This window comes from Felis catus, chromosome D1 (assembly GCF_018350175.1).
Source record: "Felis catus isolate Fca126 chromosome D1, F.catus_Fca126_mat1.0, whole genome shotgun sequence".
Classification (NCBI taxonomy): Eukaryota; Metazoa; Chordata; class Mammalia; order Carnivora; family Felidae; genus Felis; species Felis catus.
The window spans coordinates 630,922-650,737 of NC_058377.1; the positions used below are offsets into that span (position 1 = coordinate 630,922).

Sequence of the window (19,816 nt, forward strand, 5' to 3'; positions counted from 1 at the left end):
TCTCCAAAAGTTAGTTTTGTTAGGCAGATTAATTCTTCCTTCTCACCCTTCATTTCTCTTATTCATTTACCCATCCATCCATTCGCCCATCCATCTGTCCATCCCTCCCTCCCTCCTTCCCTATTATGGGCAGTGACTGCACCATGGGTTGAGATGACAGAGAACCCCCTGCCTCCCAGGAGCAGGGGAGAATCAGAGAAAAGTGACATAATTTGAAAAAAAAAAAAAATGACATTATAGAATGTGACCAAAGAGTTTAGGGCCTACAGAAAGAAGAGACTATAAATATTTATATTTTTAGTGTACCTTTGCCAGTCCTTTGTCATTTTTTAGTTTGACATTTGAATAATGTCTAAAATACCTGATAAAAGCATCACTAGTCCCATTGTGAATTTTAGTTGCACAAAGCAACGGTTTTTAGTGTTTTCCACAGGTGAGTTCCATGTAATGTGAAACTGTTCGATATGAAGCCAGAAAAAGAAATGGAATTGATATTTTACTTTTTTTAATGTTTATTTTTGAGAGAAAGACAGAGTGTGAACTGGGGAGGGGCAGAGAGAGAGGGAGACCCAGAACCCGAAGCAGGCGGCAGGCTCCAGGCTCTAAGCTGTCAGCCCAGAGTCTGGCGCTGGGCTTGAACTCACGAACCATAAGATCATGACCTGAGCTGAAGTTGGACGCTCAAGCCCCTGAGACACCCAGGTGCCCCTGGAATTGATATTTTTAAAGAACATATGCAAAATTTACCCAAATAGGAAACCCACAGTGATGGAAGTTTTCACAACCAATGATAGGACCAGGACACAAGAATGTAATGTTTGCCTCAAAAATTCAAAACCTGCACTATCTTAATTTTTCTTTGGTGTATATAAAGAATAGGATACAGAGGGGCACCTGGGTGGCTCAGTCCGTGAAGCGTCCCACTCTTGATTTTGGCCGAGGTCATGATATCACGGTTTGTGAGTTCAAGCGCCACGCCAGGCTCTGTGCTGACAGGGTGGAGCCTGCTTGGGATTCTCTGTCTCCCTCTGTGCCCCTCCCCTGCTCATGTGCACGGTCTCTCTCTCTCAAAATAAATAAACTTAAAAAAAGAATTTAAAAAAATACAATAAAGAAAATAAAGGACTTATTGTGGCCCCTGTAATTTCCAGGTGTATATGCTTGTGGTGCTTCTGACCTGGAAGAGATCCCAATGACACGAGCCTCCTGCACTAATTCCTGAACAAAACTGGGGCCTTGGGTGAAACAGAAGCGGCAGTTTTGAGACGTTAGTTGCTATGATCGGCCTGCAGAAAGAACAGAGGCCAGCAGTCTTTGGAATTCAGGTAAGTCCTGGGGAACTGGACTCCAGGAGGAAGACGGTGCCACCCGTCAGTGCACCTACGTCTCCGCCCATGGGCGTGCCCTCCTTGCGGGACCCTCCCCACTCATGGGACACCTGACTCCACCTTCGAGGGTCCGCTGGATCCACAGCCCCTGCTGCCCCCACATCAGCTGATCTGGAGGGTCAGGGTGGGGGTCGGGGTGATGGTGAAGAGCAGATCCTGCGCCCACCCGCCTGCATCTGCGTCCACACCTGCCACTCACTCGGGAGGTGCAGGAATTTAGGCGAGGAAACAGTCTGCCCTGATGAGAATTCCAAGGCACACACAGCATGACAGATCGGTTCCACACACGCTTCAGTGGTTCGTTTGGTTGTCTGAGTTGTGGATAGATTTCGTGTCCGGCAAACCTGTGGGGCAGAGGAGGGACGTTGTTAGAGACTACCGACAGCTCCATGTGTAAATTCAGATTCGGGTTTGGGGTGATGCTCCCATGTGACGATGATGAGGCCCCCAGGGGGACTTGAAGGATCAGCTGATTCTGGTTCATATTACTGCATTCTTTCTCTTATAACATATTGGTAAAGAAGGAGAGAAGTTATTTGGCTTTGGTTGTTTCGAGGGGGTTTTTTGAGTATAGTTGCCACAATGTCATGGCAGTTTCAGGTGCGTGACGCAATGACCTGGCCAGTCCGTCCACCATGCTGTGCTTGCTACACATGTCCCAACCTGTGACCATCCCAACTCTTACCATATGAAATGTGTCCCCCGTGCTGTGCCTCTTATTCCTATGATCTACTTCCATAACTGGAAGCCTGTGTCCCCCACCCGAAACCCTTCACCATTTTGCCCACCCCACACCCCCTCTGCTCCAGCAGCCACCAGTTTGTTCTCTGTATTTATAGCCTAAAAGTTATTTGAATGGTTTAAGGACAGCCCCCCCCCATATGTCAATAAATTGCTTCTCAAAAGCCTTTCAAATACTATTTTACAAAATCATGAATGTGTCAGATATTCTTAGAAGCAAAGGGAGAGATCTATGAATAAGTTCAGCTGTCCCTAAGGTGAGTAAAATAGACAAAGACTCGCACATACACTGTAAAAATGTGAACATATCGCCTGGAGAACAGAATCCAAAAGTATAAGGTATATAGCGTGACCCATAATCCTAAAAGGATAAGAGCCCCTGACACAAATGATCTATGGAGTCTCTTCTACTCAAAAATTCTGCTCTTCTATTATTAAATTTGCTAGTAGTAGATAGCTAGATCCTTGTGGCCAGTGTTTCTTAATTAGCATGGATTGGACTGTAATTACATACTATTTTAAGCTTCAAAAAAAGAATGAAATTAACTTCTATTTTAAGACAATCTAAAATGTTTTTGTCCTTTCTGTCTTTGGATCACTGCATTTTGGAACTGAGAGGACGCATGAACTTTATACTACAACAGAGGACTAGCCACAAATGCACTAGTATCGGGAAGGTCACGTTACCCCTTCATCACAGTAAAGCACTTCTCCAACCACAGATATCTGAAGCTGTGCACCAACATTTAGAGAAATGTTCTTCCTCCAGCTTCTCATTCCCACTGATATATATATGCATACATATATATTATGTATTATCATATATTACGCCTATATATATATATATATATATATATACATACACACATATAGGCATCTGGGTGGCTCAGTCAGTTGAGTGTCCAGCTTCAGCTCAGGTCACGATCTCACAGTTTGTGGGTTTGAGCCCCATGTCAGGCTCTGTGCTGACAGCTCAGAGCCTGGAGCCCGCTTCGGATTCTGTGTCTCCCCCTCTCTCTGCCCCTCCCCCACTCACATTCTATGTGTGTCTCTTTCTCTCACCAAAATAAACAAACATTAAAAAAAAAATTAAAAATATAGATATATATCAGTTAGAACCCAAACAGAATAAATTCAGTATAGGAACAAGACACAAAACAGGAGAAATCAGGAAGTATCTTCATCTTCTTTGAGCAAACTTCTTAACCTCCCCCGGGGCCTAGGTTTCCTTTGTTACAAAAATTAAAAGGTAGGGAATCCAGTCTCCTCCCTTTCCCCCCATCTGCCAAAACCTCACTCAGCCTGGACGTGCCTCCCTCGAATTACTTCTGCCTGCTTGAAAAGACGGGGGAAGAAGACCTGGAAAGGGTGGAATGAGTCCTTTAGAACACGGTGTTGACTCACAGAGCCACGATTCTCAGATCAGACACAACGATTTTGCCTGTTTTCAGAAATGGGAGGTTGAAAGATGCCGTGAACATGTGATGTGAAGACCCACAGCTGTTTGGGAGAAAATAGCAACAAGAGACCTTTAGGGATAGATTTAGTCAGATTATTCATTCGTACCCCGTTGTGTACAGAATCAGCATACGAGGTAAAAGGCGGGCTGTCCTGCTCCCCAGAGAGCAGGTGAGTGAAGCACCAGAGCTACAGGGAGAGATTTAAGGGAAATAGTTATGTTGCTGTTTACATAGTTTTTTCTATGTTGTGTGTCAATTAAAATTGTTCGAAGAGGAAAAATAAAACCAACATATTATAACTTAGATTTGAAGATTAATATTTAACTTTTTAATCAAATCTGTGTGTTGCCTGCAGCCAGGCTCAACAAACTATAGTTTGTGAGCCAGTAGCTGTTTTTGTAAAACGAGTATTTATTGGGGGTGTGGGGAGGGACGTGAGCATCACGCAACATCAGACATCCTTCCTCGTCTGGCCTCATCCTGACAATTAAATGTTGTATCAGTAGCTTATGGAAAGGGAGTGTGTTCTACCCCAACCTTTGTACCATTTGACCTTCACCCATCTCACCCACCCCAGCCCATCTCCAGCAACTCCCAGTCTGTTCTCTTTGTCTCTGAGTTAGAGGCCACACATAAGTAAGATCACGTGGTATTTGTCTTTCTCTATCTGACTTATTTCACTCAGTATGATGCCCTCAAGGTCCATCCAGGTTTTGCCAAATGACAAGATTTTCTTCTTTTTTATGGCTGAATACTATTCCATTGTGTGTATGTATCACATTTACCCAAGAGAAATGAAAACATCTGTCCACAAAAACACAAATCTCAAGTCTATTTATAACTATTTTCTCTATAAGAGTCAAACAAAATAAAACAGAACAAAGCCAGGAAACAACTCACATATTGTACCAGATGTAGAGTTGGACAGATTTTAATGCATTCATTCCATGGAAAACTGCCCAGCAACAATAATGAACAAACTACCAAAACATAGATGTGTATGAACTTCAAAAACAGCCTATCGGGGCGCCTGTCTAGTTCAGTTGATTGAATGTCTAGCTCTTGGTTTCAGCTCAGGTCATGATCCCAGGGTCATGGGATTGAGCCCTGCCTCGGGCTCTGTGCTGAGTGTGGAGCCTGCTTGGGATTCTCTCTTTCTGTATGCCCTTCCCCTGCTCACATACACTCTCTCTCACTCTCTCAATCTCTAAAATCACACACACACACACACACACACACACACACACACACACACACCGTATCCAACTAAAGACACAGTGCACGAGAGAGACAAGATGGACCAGGAAGAGGAAAAGAGGGAATTTTATATTGGGTGATGAGCGTGTCCTCTGCCTTAATTGGAACAGTTTTATTACATGGTTGCTTACATATATCAAAGCACATTAAATTGCACGCCTACACTTTATATACAATAAGACAACAGATTTTACTTTAAAAAAAAAAAAAGGAGAAGAAGAGGCCCTCTACACACCAGGTGCTGCAGCCACAAAGAAAGCCCACCCAGCCTCCCTTCCAGAAAGGACTTGCTCCCCACCTGTGAGGAGTGGTCTGCAGACAGGCTCCCGGCTCTCCGCAGCCCAGGCAGGGCCTGAAGGACTGGCTTGCCCCAAGTCCTGTCCCTCCCGGGCATCCTGCAGCCCATGGCTGAGTGGGCCACACTGACAACGGTACTGGTTCCAGCAGCGCCCACGCCCCGCCGGCCTGGGCCTTGCACACGTGTGACGCAAGCCTCACTTCTACCCGGGCCCAGCGTGGCCTTCTCTCTTGTTCCCTTTCAGGGCATGACCCCTGGCACGTGTCGTCCGCCCTAAACTCCAGCTCCATGCCCACTTCCAGAGAACCCACATGTGACGCCACAGCCTCCCATTCCCACCGAACTTCCCCGAAGTTTCTTTGGCACATGCCTCAGAACCCTGCCACCAGGACATCCCACCTTAGCTCACTAACAGCCGGCACACTGGAATGTTCCGATCAGCAGGAAGTCATGTGCAGGCAGCAGAACATGGTCGGCATGCTGGAAGTAGGGACCTGGGGGGCAGGAGGCTGCTTGCAAAGGCCGCACAGGCTGCCGGGAGCTCAGTGAGGCCACTTTGGTACCCTGGGTCCCACACTAACAGGAAGTCATAGGAAACCCCCACGGGGCCTGAAAATATGCCAAAGAGGTGGTAATTGGAACCAGAGACCACAGATTTGTGTGCAAAGGGCTGCTCAGAGAATTATGCCAAGAATTACCATGCTTTTTAATAATAGTTTATAATTACTACATAACTTCACTAAAATAATTAAAATAACGTCAATCAATTCTACACTAACACTTCTAAACAACTGTTCAGCTAGTAGATGTATACCAGTCATTTTATCCCTTCGTTCGTTCAGCAAATATGTACTGAACACCTACCATCCAGGCACATACAGCCCACGATTTACAAGTACATTCAAGCTGCAGGTCAAGTTTCCACAGCGTGCTCTGCAGTTACTGGATATTTCTACCACCTGACACATCTGTGCGGAGAAAAACTCCAGGTGTGCATCATGGTGTGACAACCTGCTGGTGCCCGAGTCTGGACATCCATGACCGCTGAGCTGAGGGTTCCTGCCACCGGTCCCTGCTTTGCTTTCCCGGGCCTTTTTCAGTTTCTTTCTTGGTCTTCCTGAGGCACAGTCGGGTTATGTCACACGAGTTTCAGGCACACACAGCTCCACACGTTGTGCCCTGCTCACACGGCCTGTCACCGACATAAGGCTACTCGGACCACTACCACACAGCACTGGTGTCCTCCCCGTGAGGTCACGTTTCATCCCCGTGACTTGTTCTCCCATCACTGGCAGCCTGTGTCTCCCCCTTCCCTCCACCCATTCTGCCCATCCCCCTAACTCTCCCCTCTGGCTACCATCAGTTTGTTCTCTGTATTTATGGGTCTGTTTCTGTTTATTTGTTTGTTTGTTTATTTGTTTGCTTGTTCATTTTCTGTTTTTTACATTCCACATGTAAGTGAAATAATATGATATTTGCCTTTCTCTGACTTGGCTCACTTAGCATAATACCTTCCAAGTCCATCCATGTTGTCACTAATGGCAAGACCTCATTCTTTGTTGTGGCTGAGTAGTGTTCCTGTGTGTGTGTGCCATATCTTCTTCATCCGTTCATCTTAGGTTTCTTCCATGTCTTGGCTGTTGTAAATAATGCTGCAGTGAACATAAGGGTGCATGCATCTTTTTGAATTAATGTTTTCATATTCTTTGGGTAAATGCACAGTGGTGGAATTACTGGATAATATGGTACTTCTCTTTCTAATTTTTTAAGGGAACTACATACCGTTTTCCACAGTGGCTCTGCCAGTTTACACTCCCACCAACAGTGCACAGGTTCCTTTTTCTCCACATCCTTGCCAGCACTCGTTGTTTCTTGTCTTTTGGGCTGTAGCCATTCTCACAGGTATTCAGGTGCTATCTCATTGTGATTTTGATTTGCATTTCCCTGATGATGAGTGATGTTGAGCATATTTTCATGTGTCTGTTGGCCATCTGTGTATTTTGTTTAGAAAAATGTCTATTCAGGTCCTCTGCCCAGTTTTTAATAAGATTGTCTGGGTTTTTTTGATGTTGAGTTGTAGAAGTTCTTTATATATTTTGGATATTAACCCCTTATTAGATATATCATTTGCAAATATTTTCTCCCATTCAATAGGTTGCTTTTTTGTTTTGTGGATGATTTCCTGCACTGTACAAAGGGTTTTTATATTCATGTCATCCCAATAGATTATTTTTGCTTTTGTTTCTCTTGCATTAAGAGACATATTTAGGGGCGCCTGGGTGGCTCAGTCAGTTAAGCGTCTGACTTCAGCTCAGGTCGTGATCTCACAGCTCATGGGTTTGAGTCCCACATCAGGCTCTGTACTGACAGCTCAGAGCCTGGAGCCTGCTTCAGATGCTGTGTCTCCCTCACACTCTGCCCTTCCCCCGCTCGAGCTCTGTCTCTTCTCTCTCTGTCAAAAATAAAATAAAACATTAAAAATTTTTAAAAAGGAGACATACCTAGAAATATGTTTCTTTGGCCAATGTCAAAGAAATTATTGCCTGTGTTCTTGTCTGGGATATTTATGGTCTCAGGTCTAACTTTAGGTCTTTAATCCATTTTGAGTTTATTTTCGTGTATGGTGTAAGAAGGTGGTCCAGTTTCGTTCTTTTGCATGCTGCTGTCCAGTTTTCCCACACATTTTGTTGAAGAGACTGTCTTCTCACCATTAGATATTCTTGCCTTCTTTTTCATAGATTAATTGACCATCTAAGCATGGGTTTATTTCTGGGCTATCTATCTTGTTCCATTGATCTATATTATCTGTGTTTGTGCCAGCACCATACTATAGTTTTTCATAGCTTGAAATTTGGGACTGAGATACCTCCCAAGATTTTCCTCAAGATTACTTTGGCTATTCAAAGTCTTTTATGGTTCCTTACAAATTTTAGTATTATTTTTTCTAGCTATGTGAAAAATGCTGTTGGTATTTTGACAGGGATTGCATTGAATCTGTAGATTGCTTGGGGTAATATGGACATTTTGACAATATTAATTTTTCCACTCCATGGGCATGGCAATGGTATATCTCTCCATTTTTTTCATCTTTAATTTCTTTCATTAAAGTTTTATACTTTTCAGAATACAGACCATTTACCTTCTTGGTTAAATTTATTCCTAGGTATTTTATTCTTTTTGGTACAATTATGGGATTGTTTTCTTAATTTCTCTTTCTGCTACTTTGTTATTATTATATTGAAACTCAACATACTTTTGTATGTTAATTTTGTATCCTGCAATTTGACTGCATTATTTCATTAGTTCTAATAGTTTTTTAGTGTGTTTTTTAGGTTTTGTATGTGTTTTATCATGTCATCTGCCAATAGTGACAGTTTAAATTCTTCCTAACCAATTTTGTTGCCTTTTATTTCTTTTGCTTGCCTGATTGCTGAGACTAGGACTTCAATACAGGTGGTGAGAGTGGACATCCTTGTCTTAATCGTGGTATCAGAGGAAAAGCTCTCAGCTTTTTCCCACTAAGTATGATGTTAGTTGTGGGTTTGTGATATATGGCCTTTATTATGTTGAGATCTGTTTCCTCTAAGCCCACTTTGTTGAGAACTTCTTTCATAAATGGATGTTGAATTTTGTCAAGTGCTTTTCCTGGATCTATCAAAATGATCATATGGTTTTTGTCCTTCATTTTGTTAATGTGATGTATCACGTTCATTGGTTTGCAAATATTGAACCATCTTGTACCCTGGAACAACTCCCTCTTGATCGAGACGACTGATTCTTTTAATGTATTGTTGGATTCAGTTTGCTAATATTTTGTTGAGGAGTTTAGCATTTATGCTCATCAGGGATATTGGCCTATAGTTTTCTTTTTTATGTAATGTATATCTGATTTTGAAGTCAGGGTGTTACTGGCCTTGTAGAATGAATTTGAAAGCTTTCCTCCCTCTTCTACTTTCTAGAAGAGTTTGAGAAGAATAGGTGTTAACTTCTTTAAATGTTTAGTAAAATCTATCTGGTCCTAGACTTTTGTTTGTTGGAAGAATTTTTTGATTACTGATTTCAGGGCACCTTTTGAAATAACTGCTTAGCACTGAGCCTGTGAAAAGGTAGTGTCCTCTGCCCAACCACCTTATAAGTAAGAGGTACTTGCTACCCTGCTTTCTACCATCTCCTGACCCATGGCCTGGAACAGAGGACTGCTGTCCCCCAGATCATTCCCGAAGTTCCCGTCCCCCATATCTGAGATCTATAAATAACAAATCTTGTGACTTTATTTCTTTGGTGTGGGAGTATTGCTTCTCAACAGATCTGTCTGCACTACCTATGCTATACATCATGGAATTGAGGCACATTTAACTAGTAGATTATATCATTAGCCACTCCTTTGTGGAATTGTTATACTAAGACCTTATTCTTGACACGCTAAAATATATCTTTGTGAATGATTTGTGTGAGCACTCAAGTACATTCAGGTGAGATGAGTACCACGTAATAAACTATTCAACACCAAGAAGCAAACAGCAGGGAAAAGAATTATTCAACCACATACTTTGAAAATTAAAGGTACATTCATTATTACAACAAAGGAGAGCAGAAATGCCTCTGCATCTGTTGGGTCCTCTAGGAAGCAGATGCCCAGAAGGAGGTGGAGGAGGAGGTGGTGGAGGCGTCTATGAAAAACAAATGGAAAAGGGAGCAGGAGCAGACTGTGATGCTAGCATTTGGACTTGTGAAAAGAAAGGGAGAAGCCAGGCGGATTGAGCAGAGAGGCCCTAGCCGGAGGTGCACCTCTGCAAAACTCTCGCTTGGCCCCCTTTGAGCTCTGGAGCAAAGATGGCTGGTAGAAGAGTCCTGTGTTGGGCAGAAAGGGTACTGTTACTCCCGCGGGGCTCAGCCAGTGCCTGAGCTGCCTGGGAAGAGGGGGTGGTTGCCATCCAGATGCTGTGATGCATCCAGAAGGTGCTGCCAGTGAAGACCGTCAGCTACCTGCACTCCTCACAGCTGGTCAGCAGGTTTCTTCTTAAAGGAATATCTAAGCCACGGAACTCCATGGCCGCCACCATTTGCTCTGTTCATGGGGCAACTGATAAATGGGAGTCATGCCATCCATCCCTGTCCCCATGACCATTCCACTCCAGTACAGAGGGACCAATGGCAAGGCGAGCTAATGTTGACTGATCAAAACATTTTATCTGTGTTGTTATTCAGTGTCTTTTCCACGGTGGGCACTTGTTTTCTGGGGGACATTACCCATGATGTAAAACCCTTCACACTTCAGCTCTACTCCCACACGTCCCTTGCACAAGCCTCTCACAAGCTTTCTTGTGTTCAGTCTTTCAGCTGTTTCCCTTTCTGGCTTCTGACCAACCAGCCAGACCACTCACCACTACCTGAGAGGATGTATGTGTTTTTATGCATGTGTGCATGCACACACACACACACACACACACTCACACTCATACACACCCTCCTTTTCTCACCTCAGGCCCCTTATTCTACACAATAGCAACAATCAGGTCCAATACTCAAAACTCCACCATTAGGGAAATTTTCCCTACCACGGTCTTGCAGATCCACACTTAAGTAACAGCTACAGTGTACCAGGTATTCATTTTTGGATCTCACTCATATACCAACCCAACCAGTCCATAAACCAGCTCTTTTAGCTTGCGTATGTGACTCCCCTGGTGGCCATAGGTGCAAGCTGACGAATGATGCTAATACCAACCTTGAAAGTGGCAAGGGGATCTGGGATACTTTTGGTTTGCAAACTGGCCCCCATGCTTGGAGGGCAAGGAGACACCAAAGAAAGAGGCAGGCCACTCCAGATTGATAAGCGGCAGTTTTAACAACCAAGGGAGCTTGCATACAAGCCTTGTCTTGGGCAGCTGCAAAATGAGTAACTCTCCACACCTACACGTCTTAATGGTTTGTATAGAGGTCTTGAATGAGTTCAGTCATGTATTCAGTCCCAGAAATCTCAACACATTGCTATCTCAAAGCTGAGTCCTTGAAAATGGCTCCCACTGTGGAAACAGTGGGCAGGATGTACATTCCAAGGATAGGAGCAGGGGTGAGGATCCTCTGATTGCCAGGTTCAGCTTCCAGGTCAACCGGTGGTCATGTACTCTCGGTGACCTCCAAAAACTACTTGCTCTTGCAACTGACTCATGTGCTCTGGTTCAGCTGAGGCTCAATCCCAGACGTGCCATTTCCATCTTAGGATGGAAATCAATCTTACGACTTGCTGCGTCTAAGAGAATCAGATTATAATGGCTACTTCTGGAAGTATGGTCATTTGGTGAAAACAGGCAAGTGTTTCTACTTTGCCAAGGTCCAGTAACACAACACACCAGGATCTGTCTCTTGGAAGGCATAAACATCTCTGCTACAGAAGGCATGGTTCTGCCACGGAAACCCAGGGGCTTGCATTTAATTCTCCCACTGGGGTTTGCCATAAACTGCACACTACCTCTTTCCCCACAGCTGGCATCTCCACATCATCCCGTCAGCCAAATAGCCTGGAAGCGCGAATTGCACTACAGCCCAGTCCTTATGCAGAAACTCTTCCTGCCCGGGAGCTACTCAAATCTGTCAGCCTTCTGGACGATGCAGCATATGGTCTAGGATACAAGTCTTAGGTACAGAATGTGCTGCTTTCAAAGCCCAGGGAGACCTAAGAGATACTGTGCTTCTTTCTTTGTAGTAGAGGATGCAAGATGGAGCAAATTATCTTTCACTCGAGTAGCTGTCCCAGCATGACTCTGACCACTGGACCTCTAAGAGATTTCCCTGCGTGGCAGGTTCCTGAGTCTTTGAAAGGTTTGTCTCCCATGCTCTGGAATGAAAGTGTCTTACCATGGTCTCCTGCTAGCCACGTCTTGTTTGTCTGACTTAATCAAGATGAGGTCATCAATGTGATGTTCTGTGGGATGTTCAGATGGTCCAGATCTCTTCTGACTGTATTTTGACAGAGAGCCCTAGAGCAAAACTGTCATGTGCGTTTCTGCCTGTTCCATGGGAATGCCAATAGTTTCTAATACTTTTTTTTTCTGCTTGGAGCAGCAAAGAAAGCATTAGCCAAGGGTCGTCTGGGAGCTCAGTTGGTTGAGCATCCGACTTCGGCTCAGGTCATGATCTCATGGTTCATGAGTTTGAGCCCCACGTTGGGCTCTGTGCTGACAGCTCAGAGCCTGAAGCCTGCTTCAGATTCTGTGTCTCCCTCTCTGCCCCTTCCCTGCTCACACTCTGTCTCTCTGTCTCTCAAAAATAAATAAAAACATTAAAAAAAGAAAAAGAAAGGAAGAAAAGAAAGTATTTGCCAAATCACTGTGTGCATACCATGTGCCCGAGATCTTATTAACATGCTCTACCAATGAATCCATACCCAGCACAGCAGCCTCAATAGAGGCTAATACTTAGGAGAGCTTGTGTAATCTCTCTGCAGGACAGAGACAGGTGAAATAAACAGATGGGTGAAGGGGACCACCACCCATGCTTCCTTATGATCCTTAAGGGTGGGGCTAATGTCTGTCCCATCTCTTGAGATGTGAGATATAACACTTTTTTTTAATTCATTACTATCTTGGCAGAACATAGAGGGTAGGAAGGAATGCATGCACTTTTAGAGGCCTCCCCCACCACAGGCCGAGGCCTACTATGCTAGCTACTCCAACTGCTACGTATGTCAATCCCTTTTGTGTGTTCCTGAGCCAAGGAAATGATCACCAGTCCCCCAAGTCCTGGGCTCAGTAGACCCACTCTAAGCTGAAACCTGGCTACTACTTCACTCATTACCCAGTAGGAAGCCACAGAGAAACTTCTGGTCTATGAGTATAAACGTCAACTCTCAAGTCCTATGTCGAATAGTCCTCAGAACATCCGTGCACCAGCACCCAAGTAAATAGACATAGGTCCCTTTGAGGAAAGATCAGAAGAATCATCATAGTGTAAATTCTTTATGGCATCAGGATCCTTTCTCCAGAACTAGGATTGCCATATTAAGTAATAAAAATATAAGAACTTAATTAAACTTGAGTTTTAGATAAACAATTAAAAAAAAACTTAGCATAAGTATGTCCCAAGTATTGCCTGGGATATACTTACATTAAAACATCATTCGTTGTTTATCTGAAATTCGAACTTAACTGGGTATCTAGTATTTTAGCTGGCAATGGTTCACTGCCCACCTCATCAGTGAACAGGTTCCAGGTGTGAGAACCGGATTGAGTCCAAATGCAGAGGAAGATACTGTTATTGGTGGTAGTGGGGTGGGGGCAGACCTCAGTCTCCTGCCTGTGTATTCTTGCCTTTCTCTGCATTTAGCATGTGGGGCACAACTATATGCCCCTGGGGACCACAGTTCCCTCAAGGCCAAGCCGCGTTGGTGATTGCCTTTGCAACCTTGCTGACCTCACAAGTAATCGTGGCCCCTGGCTTCTGGAAGTTCAACATCATCGACACCTAGTGGTCATACGACCTCATCCCTGCTGCCATGAGCAGGCCCAGCTCTCCGGCCCTACTGTCAGTCCTGGCTTGCAGGGAGGCCACGTCAACACCCTGACTGGCCCACCACTGATGGCAAACCCATCCCTCAGGCCCTCCCAGTGAAACGATACAATTTCCTATTGGCTCATCTGGCCTCACATAGCACACCCTTCAGCATGCCCCCTTTCCTGCATCTCTTAATACTTTCCTACAGTCTGACCATGAAAGACTGGACTTGATGTCCTCTCACAAAGTTGAGTGAGTGCATGCATATATTTGCACTCCAGAGTTAGAGCAGGTTACCAGCGGCTGGCACCGAGTGCTGAGATTATAGGAGACTTTTTTCTTTATGCTTTTACATATTTTCTAAGCTCTTTTTTTCAGAATAACAAAAACAATTTTTAAAAATAAAAGTGATGACAAAATCAAGCACATTGGAAAGGATCCAGAATCTCCTGGAGCAGCAGTAACCATTTCCTTCCAATTTAGGTTTGGGGCTGTGCGGAGACTGGGGCACTGCCATGTCCGGGGCCGTTTGATGGGCCTAAGTAAGGTAGATGTCAAAAAAAACAACACAATCATTCGTGCCACTGTTGCATAGGAGCTTAAAAAACTAAAAGCCCACCGACTGAGGTAATATTTTTTAAATTAGAGCCAGATTATAGTTTTCAGAAAATTCAATCCACTTTCATTTGTATCTGGAATTATGTCACGCCTTCTCCCGCTGTGATAGAACTCAATGGATTTGGACCGTGTGGGTATTAAGTAGAGCTTTTTCAGTTTTTCGCATTCTGAACAAATTCTCTATTACTGATTGATCTTAAGAGCAGCTCTAATTTCATGATTTGAAAATGTACTGGTGGGCACAAGTATTTACTACGCTTTTCTTAAAACAGGGCATTTAATGGACTCACAAAACTGAGCCACAAAAGACGACATCTGCACCCACCTCCCACACCAAACATCAGCAGAAAGTCTTTTCGTGGCCACTCACCTTTATTTTATAATGTCCCCAAGCTACCAGAAAATTGCACTTCAAGAGCCAGAAGGAGAGGAGGGGATGTGGGCCAGAATTATAGGTAACCAGGGGATTCTGTGTGCTTCTCCTGAGACATTCCTCCTAAGAGTTTGCAACGAAGATGCTGAGTACGCAGACCGTCACTTCAGCCTTCACCACATAATGACATGGCGTGATCAGGCGTATCATTAGGGCATGCTACAAAATGTTATTTCTTCCTGCCTCATTCTGGTTTCCCCAAACCTGAATCAGTAATTCCAGTGGGTCAGTTCTCCCCAGAATAGAAGTATCTCCAGAACCTGCTGAAGATTACTGCGATTCCTGCCACATCACTGCGATTACTGCAGTACGATTTTGGAGCGGGACCGTCTTGGGTTCAAGTCTTGGCTCCCATGTGTGACTTTTGACAAGGGGCTTAATGTCTTTGAGCCTAGATTTCATTATTTATAAAGTGAGAATATCTACCACATGGCACATTTATAAAGATAAAAGATCATGTATGTACTTCGCATTATAAGTAATACAAAGTAAATGCTCAACAAAATGATGATTAGCCTGTGTTTTATACCTTAATATCTGCTCCAACCTCGATTATATGACATCCTCCTGATGGGACTGTCTCCTCCCTTCCCTCTTCAGGCCAGCATCTCCTTGCTTTTGCCACAGCCCCTGTGTTAAAAATCTTCATCATCATCACACATTTTCCCTGCTGAAAAGTTGCATCACGATGCTTACTGAACAACTCTCAAATCCTTGTCTCGCCATGAAAGTTCTCTGTGCCTTGACTCTTGTTCCCTTTCACTTGTGTCTTTCACTGACAGCAACATATGGACACGTGCTGCGTGCCGGGTGTGGTGGACGTAGTGTGAGCAAGACCGCATCCCTGCATCCATGTGGCACATGTAACCAGCTGCAGTCACTACCCAGAGCTCACTGCCCCTGAGAACACCTCACTCACTTACCCCATTAATGAAGGCATGAATACTCGTGCCTCGAGTAACAAATAAGGGCTGCAACGTAGGCAAAGGTGAGGACAGAGATCCATCTCATTGAAGGGAGCGTTCAGAGGAAAGGAAGACAAATACAAAAATGGGAAATCCAGTCTCTGGTTTTAGCTTTAACACTAATGGGAGTGTGGGGCGAGGTGCTACAGGAGCCAGTGCAGGTATTTACAGCCATGCAAGAGTCCCAATCCAGTAGAGGTGGTTAGAGACGCTTCGCAGACAAAGTGTCATGAGTGTAGGCCCTGAAAGATGGGTAGGATTTCTACAGCATTCCAACCAGTGGGAAAAGCATCAAACCAGGCCAGTCACCTTGGCAACCAGGTGTCACATTATCATCAGAGAAACTACTTGTGCATGTAATGATCTTAGGATTGCTCAGCTGCAGGCATTCTGGTCGTCGAAAAACAGCCGTTCTCAAATGTTGGTGTCCGTCGGCCTCACCTAGACAGCTAATGAATGGCCCAGACTTACTGAAGTAGACCAGTCTTTAGTAAACTTCAGTAAAAATGGGCCTGAGCCTGTTTTTACCAACTTTCCCAGGTGGTTTTTCAACATTTATTTATTTTTTTGGGAGAGAGAGAGACAGAGCATGAACGGGGGAGGGGCAGAGAGAGAGGGAGACACAGAATCGGAAACAGGCTCCAGGCTCTGAGCCATCAGCCCAGAGCCTGACGCGGGGCTCGAACTCACGGACCGCGAGATCGTGACCTGGCTGAAGTCAGACGCTTAACCGACTGCGCCACCCAGGCGCCCCTCCCAGGTGGTTTTTGAAACACGTTACATTTGGAGAACCACTGCCTTAAAAACTAAGCCAGTGCTTTTCCAAGTCTGGTCTGTGACCAGCAGCAGCATCGGCTGGGAGCTGCTTACAAATGCGGGAGCTCAGAATCCACCCCAGACCTACTGAATGAGTATGTGTGTATTAATATTATATCCGGGTGATTCATGTGGACGCTTAACTGTGACAGGAACTGATTCAAACAAGTGGCTCTTAACCAGAGTTTCACACTGGAAGTTTTAAAATTTACTGATACCTGATCATACCCTCAGATTCTTACCATATTTGTATGGGCGTGGCCTGGACATGGGTAAGTCCAATGGGAAGCAGAGTCTATAACTCACAGCTCGAAGGAATTTCCAGGTGTTCATGATTCTTTGTAAATACACCAAAGTAATATGGGCTCCTTGATATTTTTTCCTTGATAGTTTTTGTTTTTTTGTGTGCATATGTGTATCCAAAACTTGGATTGTACTGCTCACTAATGGGATTTTTTTTCACTTACAATTATATCTGGTTAACTTACATGATGTAATAGTTCATTTATATCTCTGTAAACCTGAAGAAAAATCTGATTCGAGAGAATGATAAAGCAATTATGGTAAAAAATGGCAAGATTTGGAGAAGTTAGTGAAAGGTAAAAGGAAATTCCTTGTACTAATTTTTACACTTATCCCTTGAGTTTGAAACTATTTCAAAATAAAGAAAAAAATCACATATGTAGGGCCTCTCTCCTCATTCTTTTTTCTAGCTGCATATATTCCTTTTACAGATTATACTGTATTTATTTCATTTAACCAGTACTCTATTGATAGACATATGGTTTTTTTCCTGTCCCCTATATTACAAAAAATTTTCAAAGTTAACATCCTTTTATTTTTTTTTACAATATTATTCCATTTATTTAAACTGAAAAAAACCAAACTTTACCCATTTCTCCCAACACCCCTCCCCACCCCCCAGCCTCCTACAAGCACCAATCTGTTCTCTGTATCTATAAGTTTGGTATTTTTCTTTGTCAGTTGGTTTTAGAGTCCACATGTAAGAGAGATAATACAGTATGTCTTTCTTTCTCTGACTTACTTCATTTAGCATAATGCCTCAAGTTCCACTCATGTTATCACAAATGGCAAGATTTCATGTTTTATGGCTGAATAATATTCCACTGTGTCTGCATACCACATCTGTTTTATCCATTCATCCACCAGTGGACACTTAGGTTGTTTCTGTATCTTGGCTCTTGTAGGTAATGCTGCAGTGAACTTAGGGGTGTATATATCTTTTCAAATTAGTTTTTGTTTTCTTTGGACAAATAAATAAGCAAAGGTGGAATTGCTGGATCATATGGTATTTCTATTTTTAAATTTTTGAGGAAACTCCATCCTGTTTTCCACACGTCTGCACCCAGCAACAGTGCAAGAGGGTTCTCTTTTCTCCATATTCTCGCCAACACTTGTTATTTCTTGTCTTTTTGATGATAGCAGTTCTGGCAGGTGTGATGTGTTATTCATTGTTATCTCATGGTTTTTATTTGCATTTCCCTGATTATCAGTGATGTTGAGCATCTTCTCATGTACATGTTGGCCATCTGTATATCTTTGGGAAAATGTCTATTCAGGACTTCTGCTTATTTTTTAAACAGATTGTTGGGGGGGGGTTGTTTTGTTTGATATTGAGTGGAGTTCTATATATATTTTGGATATTGGCCCCATTGTCTCATACGTGATTTGCATTTATTTTCTCCCATACAGATTACCTTTTTACTGATTTTTATTGTTGTTGTGCAGAAGCTTTTTAATTTGATATAGTCCCAAGTGCTTATTTTTGCTTTCATTGCTTTTGCTTTTAGTGTCAGATTCAAAAAACCATCACCAAGACTTAGGTCAGGGAGCTTACCTCCTATGTTTTCTTCTAGGCGTTTTATGGTTTCAGGTTTTACATTCAAATATTACAGGTATTTATCTTCATTCAGGTATTACATTCTTTAATCCATTTTGAGTTAGTGTTTGTGTGTGGGGTAAGATTGTGGTCCAGTTTTATTGCTTTGCATGTGGCTGTCCAGTTTTTTTAACACCAAATATTTAAGACACTGTCCTTTCTCCATTGTATATTCATGGCTCCTTTGTCATAAATTAATTGACCATATATGTGTGGGTTTATTTCTAGGCTCTGTATCCTGTTCACTGATCTGTGTGTCTGTTTTTATGCCAATACCTTACTGTTTTAATTGTTATAGCTGTGTAATGTAATTTGAAATCAGGGACTATGACGCCTCCAGCATTTTTTTTTTTTCTGTCTCAAGATTGCATTGACTATTCTGGGTCTTTTGTGGTTCCATACAAATTATAGGATTGTGTGTTCTCCTTCTGTGAAAAATGCCATTGGAATTTTGATGGGGATTGCATTGAATCTGTATATGGCATTTAGTAGTATGGGCATTTTTTTTTAATTTTTTAACATTTATTTATTTTTGAGACAGAGAGAGACAGAGCATGAATGGGGGAGGGTCAGAGAGAGAGGGAGACACAGAATCTGAAACAGGCTCCAGGCTCTGAGCTGTCAGCACAGAGCCCGACGCGGGGCTTGAACCCACGGACCGCGAGATCATGACCTGAGCCGAAGTCGGATGCTCAACCGACTGAGCCACCCAGGCGCCCCTAGTAGTATGGGCATTTTAACAATATTAATTCTTCCAATTCATGAGCATGGAGTATCTTTCCATTTATTTGTGTCATCTTCAATTTTTTTCATTAATGTCTCGGAACTTTCAATGTACAGAACTTTCACCTCCCTGATTAAATTTGTGCCTAGGTATTTTATTCTTTTCTATGCATCTTTAAATGGGACTATTTTCTCAATTTCTCTTTCTGATAGTTTATTATTAATGTAAATGCAACAGACTTTTGCATATGAGTTTGTATCTCCAACTTTACTGAATTTGTTACTTTTAACGTCTTTAGGGTTTTCAATATATGGCAGTATGGAATCTGCAAGCAGTGACTGTTTTATTTCTTCCTTTCCAATTTGAATGCTTTTTCTTTCTTCTTGCCTAGTAATTCTGGGTGGGACTTCCAATTGTCCTATAAATTAAAAAGAAATCTAACTGAGGAAATTCAAGGTAAATTCCAGAATATTATAGTAACTTTTGGCTAACTAACTTCATTCTGTATTTATGTACACGTTTAGTTTATCATATGTTATGGAAAAATGTGACAGACTCTGTGTGTCACATACGTAAGCACTTTAAGTTATAAAAGGGCCCAGAGCCAACAATTACAGCTGGCGGAAGTGTCTAAGAATTGTTTAATTGGTTGGGAAAAGCAGATGATTTTAAGATTCTCCTAACAAGTCAGGACCTGACATTTAAGAGAATATTCTGTGGGGT

At 43.0% G+C, this 19,816-nt stretch overlaps 1 long non-coding RNA gene across 4 annotated transcripts in view; it reads left to right on the top strand.

The window, feature by feature from the left end:
• The window catches only part of LOC123380302, a 60,710-nt gene extending 43,109 nt beyond the window's left edge, over window positions 1-17,601 (top strand). For 3 of the 4 annotated variants that reach the window (XR_006585836.1, XR_006585834.1, XR_006585835.1), the window contains 4 exons: window positions 1,152-1,325; window positions 11,851-11,966; window positions 14,528-16,193; window positions 16,414-17,601. This is a non-coding gene — a long non-coding RNA (uncharacterized LOC123380302). The remainder of the gene's footprint in view (window positions 1-1,151; window positions 1,326-11,850; window positions 11,967-14,527; window positions 16,194-16,413) is intronic. The other variant, XR_006585833.1, reaches the window with a different exon arrangement.
• Window positions 17,602-19,816: the final 2,215 nt, after the last annotated feature.